General features: G+C 41.1%; 1 pseudogene; it reads right to left on the bottom strand.

Annotated features, from left to right (window-relative positions):
* Positions 1-845: 845 nt before the first annotated feature.
* LOC137615848 (glutamate receptor-like) overlaps positions 846-8,363 on the bottom strand; it is a 146,721-nt pseudogene continuing 139,203 nt past the window's right edge.

The following is an 8,363-nucleotide window of genomic DNA, read 5'->3' on the forward strand; positions in this document are numbered from 1 at the left end:
GCAACTACGCAAATGCTGGACCCTACCAATAATAATAATAATAATAATAATAATAATAATAATAATAATAATAATAATAATAATAATAATAATAATAATGATATTTCAGCAACAATCATCCTCATTTCTTTTAACATGACGGTATCATCGCAAAACACTGATCGATCCTCTCTCTCTCTCTCTCTCTCTCTCTCTCTCTCTCTCTCTCTCTCTCTCTCTCTTAAAAGATTAGATAAAGTCTATCTTACGTAACATATAAGAAAACGAAAACAATCACTTGTATAATCATGATCTCATTTCGTTTAGTGTACCTTTAATACAGTGTAAATTAATAATGATAATAATAATAATAATAATAATAATAATAATAATAATAATAATAATAATAATAATAATAATAATAATAATAATAATAAGATAATTCATATTGATCACTGACAATTAGCAGAAGAGGAACACCTACCCTCTGCAACAGCTGAACCACAGCTACCGCACGGGGGAAACCCTCTCGTCTGAAGGGTGCCATAAACTTCTTAAGTAGTGAATGCGGTTTGGAAATCACTAACATCCAGTTATTCTGCCGCACGATTATTTCCCGCAGTGTGTGAAGGGCCTTAGTGATCTACATTGATTTCTAAACCACAGGTTTGCAATCGCACGGTTTCAAACCTCTCGTGTGAAGCGGTCCTTAATGCAGTTCAAGTTGATTTGTTCTTTCTCTAAGCATTTCCAAAGTTGTAAAATGCACTTTATAATTACACACTGGCATTCCATGAAAATCTTGTCACATCTACTAGTGTATATGCGATAAAAAATCTTCATTTTAATCAAATACTTTCCTAGATTTACTTACACATAATCAAATTGGAACATAATGGGGCTATTTTTCTGGTAAGAGAAAACATCGGTGTCCGTTCTTAGGGAGTCTCTTGCCAGATGAAACAAACATCTACTGCCTCGCCTTTCAAAAGAGTTGGCCCTTCCCACAGCAGAACTGTGTACATCTGTAAAGAAGTGGGAGTAAAATAAACATATTTAGTAAATATCTATGCATTTCTAAAAGAACCTTTAAAAGTATATGTACAGTAAATGAATTTCAAATTAAAATGATGAAGGTCCTAACAGTATCCCTAATTACAATGTTAGCCGCTAAATCCAGTTAAACATTCTGCAACACTCGAGTAAAATTACGGGAACAGTAAAACCGTCTTCATATCTAAGACACTTCAAAAACTAAGTACAATAATGTTATTAAAATTGGTTTTAGTTGCTGGTATCTCTATCTTTACACCAACTAAAGTAAATATCACTGGTGCTGATAATTAATTTATAGATCTTGGGTTATTATAAAGGACAGTCTAGAGGGTTTACAAACGAATTTGAATGAACTACTGAAGGATGAAGGCGGCATTGAACACGATTGGAATCATCCCGGGTCATCGGGTGTCTGAGTGAAATGATTCCAATTAATGAATTCCTTGATCAATTCAGTAACGGCAGTAAATATTCTGTAAAATTTGTGGTTAATTAATCATTAAGGACAGCAATACCCATTCCTGTTCTCCCATCACTCCTCTTCCATTTCACATCGAACATGAAGGCTTTCCTTCAACTTTGAAAAGCCAACATTTTCATAAATTCACCCTCATAATGAGAGAATACCGGGATCCAGTCACTTTGCTTCAACATGGAATCTCATTCCCTTGTTGAAGCCTTGTGACGGTCAAGAGGACTCTCAAACTTTGGAATAATCTTTCCTCAGTTTGACTAAATTTCTCTATCTTATTTCTATGTTTAGTATTAAACAAGTATTTGTTTAAGGTCTATGACATTGGAAGAGATTATCTTAAATGTTGCCACATTGTGGTGGTGGTCAATGTGTCCCTTAAGGTCGAATCAGGTAGGTTGGTAGGGAGATGTTATTCCTATGATTAAAAAAGATACTCGAAAAGGAATAATGAATAAATGCTACATAAATATAATATACATCTATGTATATACTGTATATATATATATATATATATATATATATATATATATATATATATATATATATATATATATTATATATATATATATATATATATATATATATATATATATATATATACAGTAGATATATACAGTGTGTATATGTATATATATATATGTATATATATATATATATATATATATATATATATATATATATATATATATATATATATATATATATATATATATATATATATATATATATATATATACAGTAGATATATACAGTGTGTATATGTATATATATATATATATATATATATATATATATATATATATATGAAAATTGTGATTGGCGTCTTCTATGTTAAAGTTGGAAGGAATAATCAAGTTAACAATAATGTGATTGGTGTTGAAGGTCTTGGTTAAGCTGCAAATGAAAATGGGGCACATTTTATAAGTTTGTGTTCAACAAACAATCTTGTTATTGTAGGTATATACTCTTTTCCAGCACAAGGACATCCACAAATATACATGGACTTCACCATGTGGCAATTACAAAAATCAAATGGATCACATTGAATTTAATAAAGCGAGAAGAAGGTCTCTGAGAAATGTATAGAGGTGTAGGTATTAGTTGTGATCACCAGCTCCTGATTGCCACAATGAAATTAAAACAAAGCACCCAACAGAAATGTAGATAGAATACATAGGTTTGATACATCTAAGCTTCTGGAAGATGAGAAACCTTTGCAACTGACTGTAAGAATCTTAGAGACTTTAAGAGACGAAGAGCAGACAATTAATGAAGAATGGTTTGATATTAAGACCATATGTCAATCAGTTGGTAGGGAAGTTTTGGGCCATGCAGTTACAAGGAGAAAACCATGGTTTCGAATGATGTGTGGGATACTTTAAAAAAAGACAAAGGCAAAAATTGATTGTTGAACGTTTTAGAGGAGTTAATGAAAATTACAAGGTAGAGCATGCTAACTATACCAGTATTGATAGTGAGCTTAAAAGAAAAGCCAAGAATGACTGGAGAGAATGCTTAGACAGGAAAGTAAATGAAGCTGACTAAGTTATGAATTCAGGGAGTGGCTATGGTGTAAGAATTGCTCATAAGATTATTAATGAAATCTCTAATGAGGTAAAGAAGAAGAAGCATATACCCATCAAAAAGAGAGATAGATCTATTAAAACAACAGAAGATGAAGAAAGACAACGTTGGATGGTACACTTCAGTGAGATTATGAATAGGAGATATGAAGGGAATAATATGATTGATATACCTGGAGCGAGGAAGACCTTGATGTGCCTATGAATGAATACCTGTATGTTTGAAGTCGAAACTATCATTAAAAACTGCTGAGATGATATTGGTCTAAAATGAAGTGACTCCCAGAACACTTACAAGATTATTTTGTAGAATGTGTCGAGAAGAGGCCAAACCTGATGAATGGGAGTTAGGAATGTTGGTGAAAGGGCAAAAAAAAAAGGATGATTTTACTGGTTGCAATAATTATAGGGTCATCACACTTACGTCAGTTATCATAAAAATATATAGTATGCTCATTTTAAAGAGACTAGAGAGAAAGATTGATGAAAAGCTGAGAGATGAACAAGCAGGATTTAGAAAAGGTAGAAGTTGTACTGGCCAAATTTTTATTTTAAGACATGTGGTACAGCAATGTGTAGAATATAGAAATCCAGTTTTGATGACATTTGTGGACTATGAAAAAGCCTTTGATAGTGTGCACCGGCCAATATTGTGGAGAGTCCTGCGTTATTATGGAGTTCCTCTTAGATATGTAAATTTGATTAAGTTTGTTCATATGCATAGCACGTGCTAAGTTAATGTTAGTGGAGTCCCATCAAACGAGTTTCCAGTGAACAGTGGTGTACCATAAGGGAATTTGTTATCACCTATGTTGTTTATCTTCTTCAGGGATTTCGTAATGCACAAAACAGTTGAGGATGGTGGCGAATGATTGGAGTGAATTGGTAACAGGAAATTAGCTGACCTACAGTATGCGGATGATACTGTGCTTTTTAGCAGAACACTGCAGGACTTGCTAAACTTACTTGCCAGAATGCATGATATGATTCATGAGGATGGGCTCAAGATAAATGAGGGAAAGATGGAGATGATGAGAATGGAATATGCATTAGAGGATGGAATATCATTGGAAGGAGGAAGGTCTAATGAGTTGGAATCATTTAAATATCTAAGAACTATGATCTCTAATACAGGATCTTTAGAATTTGAGTTTAATGGAAGATTGAGAAAAAAAAAATCAGACAATGGCTAGGTTAAGTGAATATTGGAAATCAAATCACCTAAAATTAGACATAAAAATCAGGCTATATATCAGTTTAGTGAGATCGGTGGTGCTGTATGGACGCGAGTCGTGGTATAACAATGAAACAATATCCAACAGATTCTGTAGATTGGAGAATAAAGGCCTCAGAAGAATATTGAGAATTGAATAGCAGAACAGAATTAGAAATGAAACTATAAGAGAGATTACTCGAGTCCCATATGTGGATGAGATTGTACCACTTGTGTGTCACACGATTGTACATAGTAACAACATTTCTCTTGTTTGTATATATTATCCTTTGTATCTTCGCTCTCCCCTCGCACTGACAGCAACTTGCATGAACCTGTCAGCTTTTCTCATTGTAAACTGCTAACAGAACCGGTTGGCGGTTGGACGAGAAATAGCATGTTGTATTTTGTGACCTTCTTTCCGGGACCTAGTGTGTATATATACCCGATGTGTCTATAATAAAATACTCAAATGCTGTCATCCCGCTTTTGAGTCACAACCTACTCTTGGCTCGACACATTGGTGACCCCGGAAGTCGACTCGCTCCTCCCGCCTCCCCCCCTCTCTGTTACTATGGCTGCCCAATTGAAACTTTCATTGTTCGCCAGTGGAGAGGCGTTTGATTGGTTTCAGCGCGCAGAAGTCCAGTTCCGCATCAAGGGCGTGACTCGCTCAACCACCAAAGCAGATTATGTTCTCGCGGCGATACCCGAGGACACCTTCCCGGAAATATCCGACTGGCTTTGTGAACAAGGAGACACCCCAATAGCGTATGACGCCCTCAAAACATACCTTCTGCAGCAGTACTCGCCGTCGCCAGCCGCCCGTATAGCAAAGCTTTTTCAGCTCTCTCAACAACCGTTGGGGGACCAAAGGGCTTCGCTCGCCTTCAGGGAAATGACCAGTATCGCTTGCCTGCAACCTGCCGCAGACAGCTCTCCTCGTGAGGTGAACCTACTTCGTGCCCTTTGGGTACGCCGTTTACCCAAACCTGTACCCACTGCCATGCCTGATGTCGATAGTTTACCCATAAAGGACTTGATGACCATAGCCGACGCCCTTATGGACAGCCACTTCACGACCTTCAAGATCTCCATCAACGCCTCCACTTCTGACGAAGAGGACACCTATTCAACGTCAACCGAAGCTGACGTGAATGCCGTAGGGCATACATGCCTACCGTGTGATGTGACGGAACGGCGACAAAGACACGCATCACCCACCATTCGCTCGCGCCCCAACCAACGACTTCTACAGCCACTTACTGCTGCCCATCGGCCACAGTTTTGCTACTACCACTCCAGAATTGGGGCTGCCGCGAAGAAATGTGCCAAGGATTATCAGTGGCCAAAAAAACGTGTAAGTAGGCCATCGCTTGTGGCGGTAGCCTCCTGTGTTTCTAATCTTTTCGTTTTACATGATACAGGAATGGGTATGCGATTTTTGGTAGACACGGGTACTTGTCATTCTCTTTTGCCAAGGGAACTCTTCAGGACACGACGTAGTCTGTCTAAGTCTGCTGACGTCCGTCTGGTAGCTGCCAAAGGATCTGCGATACCCACCTACGGTTATGAGAACCTCACAATATCATTTGGAAACGGTGCAGATTTCCTCTCTTATTTCCACCTTTTGGTCGATGTCGCCCACCGACGGTTGGTCAACGCAGACTCGTGCTTGTCGACACCTCTTCAACCCGCCCCCTCCAACCTTGCTCTCCACATCAGCGCACCCACGAATGCCTATGCCCACCTCCTCACGTCGTACCCAGAAGTTTTCCGTCCAGAACTTCGCCAAACGCCCACAGCTCCTGACAAACATGGCATTTATCACCATATCAAGACGACGGGACCTCCAGTCTTTGCCAAATTCAGACTTTTGGCACTGGATCGATTGGCAGCCGCCAAACAGACGTTCGCCGAAATGGAAGAAATGAGCCTTTGCCAAAAGGCCTCCAGCCCATGGTCGTCACCCTTACACATCGTCCTGAAGAAAAACAGTTCCCTCCGTCTGTGTGGGGATTACAGGCGCCTGAACATGCAAACAGAACCGGATCACTACCCCCTCCCAAACATCGCTGACGTGACCTTCTACCTGCACAAAGCGAAGGTTTTCTGCACCCTCGACCTCCTGAAGGGGTATTATCAGGTGCCCATGAACCCAGAAGACATCCCCAAGACCGCCATCACCACTCCCTTCGGTACATACACCTTGAATTACTTATGTTTTGGCCTTCGTAATGCTGGAGCCACTTTTCAACATCTCATGGATGGCATCTTAGGGAACCTCCCCTTCTGTGTATGTTACGTGGATGACATACTTGTGCTCTCTTCCTCAAAAGAGGAACACCTCCGTCACCTGCGCATCATGCTCGACCGCCTACAACAAAATGGCCTTGTAATCCGGTACGACAAGTGTACCTTTGGCGCCAACGAAGTGTCTTTCTTAGGGCACCGCATCACTCCTGAAGGAGTCCATCCCCTCCCTGAGAAGGAAGCAGCCTTTCAGAACTTCCCCACGCCCTTGACCGTCAAAGCACTGCATTAATTCTTGGGCATAATCAACTATTATCACTGCCAGCCATTGCCACCACTCTTGCTCCCCTCTACGCCTCCCTCAAGGGCAAGCCAAAAGACCTGAAGTGAGGTCCCCTTCAAGATGTGGCCTTCTGAAACGCAAAGAATGCCTTATCAACCGCTGCTGCTCTCACTTTTCCCATCCCACATGCCCCTCTCCTTCTCTCCACTGATGCCAGCGACGTTGCTATTGGTGCATTACTCGAACAGGTGGTCAATGGCTCGCCCCTCCCATTGGCCTTATTTAGAAGAAAACTGTCCAAGGCAGAATCGGGTTATTCTACCTTCAATCGCGAATTACTGGTGGTGCACTTGGCTGTCCGTCACTTTTGCCATTTCTTAGAAGGTACGCCCTTCGTCATTCGCACAGACCACATGCCTCTGGTGCATGCCTTCACTCGACAGTCTGACACCTGGTCCACCCGTCAATGCTGACATCTCTCCGCCGTGACTGTATACAATTGCACCCTTCAACGCCTCCCTGGGAAAATGAATCCCGTTGCCGATGCCCTGACAAGAAACACGTTGGTCGCCGTTCAACTGTGATTGGATTACAATGCCTTCGCTGAAGCCCAATGACAGGATCCAGATTATCAAGTATGTAGGACATCTTGCACATCCCTCTGTTAGGAAGATGTCCCCCTCGATGACTCCAACACCACCCTCCTCTGTGACGTCAGTATTTGTAGACCGCAACCGTGGATTCCTGCTCCCATGTGCTGACAGATATTTGATTTCATTCACGGCCTTTCACATCCCTCGCGCCGTTCTACTGCACAGCTGCTGAAGACAAAGTTCAATTGGCACGGCACTACTAAGGATGCTAAGGATTGGGTCCATGCCTGTACTTCTTGCCAAACTTCCAAAGTACATCAACACACGGATTCAGGAGTGGGCACCTTTCATTAACCTCAGCGTCATTTCGCCCACATTCACGTTGACGTTGTAGGCTCCCCACCCACATTACAAGGACATCGTTACCTGTTTACCGTCATCGACCGCTCCACTCGTTGGCCTGAAACCATTCCCATGGAAACTACAACGCCAGCCTCATGTACATCTGCATTACTCTCAGGATGGATATTACTTCTGACAGGGGTACCACTTTCACCTCTCAATTGTGGACACCATTAGCGAATCTTCTGGGCATCACCCTACATCAGACAACTGCCCACAACCCCAATGCCAATGGAATGGTTGAACGTTTTCAACCCGCGCTCAAAGCAGCTTTGATGTCCCGCTGCAAGGACTCCAACTGGTTTACTCAGTTTCCCTGGGTCCTCCTAGGACTAAGGACCACTCTTAAAGATGCCTTGGACGTCTCGGCAGCTGAAATGGTGTTGGCGACCCGTTGGTCGTCCCTGCCGAATTTTTTTCCTTCAGCAACCTCCTCTGACGATCTCCAGTGCATATGTCACGTCGTGGGAAAATTTACTCCATGCCGCCAGAGTTGCAAGTCCCCAGCGAAGCATCACATACCGAC

The sequence above is a fragment of the Palaemon carinicauda genome, chromosome 22, assembly GCF_036898095.1.
Source record: "Palaemon carinicauda isolate YSFRI2023 chromosome 22, ASM3689809v2, whole genome shotgun sequence".
Taxonomy (NCBI): domain Eukaryota; kingdom Metazoa; phylum Arthropoda; class Malacostraca; order Decapoda; family Palaemonidae; genus Palaemon; species Palaemon carinicauda.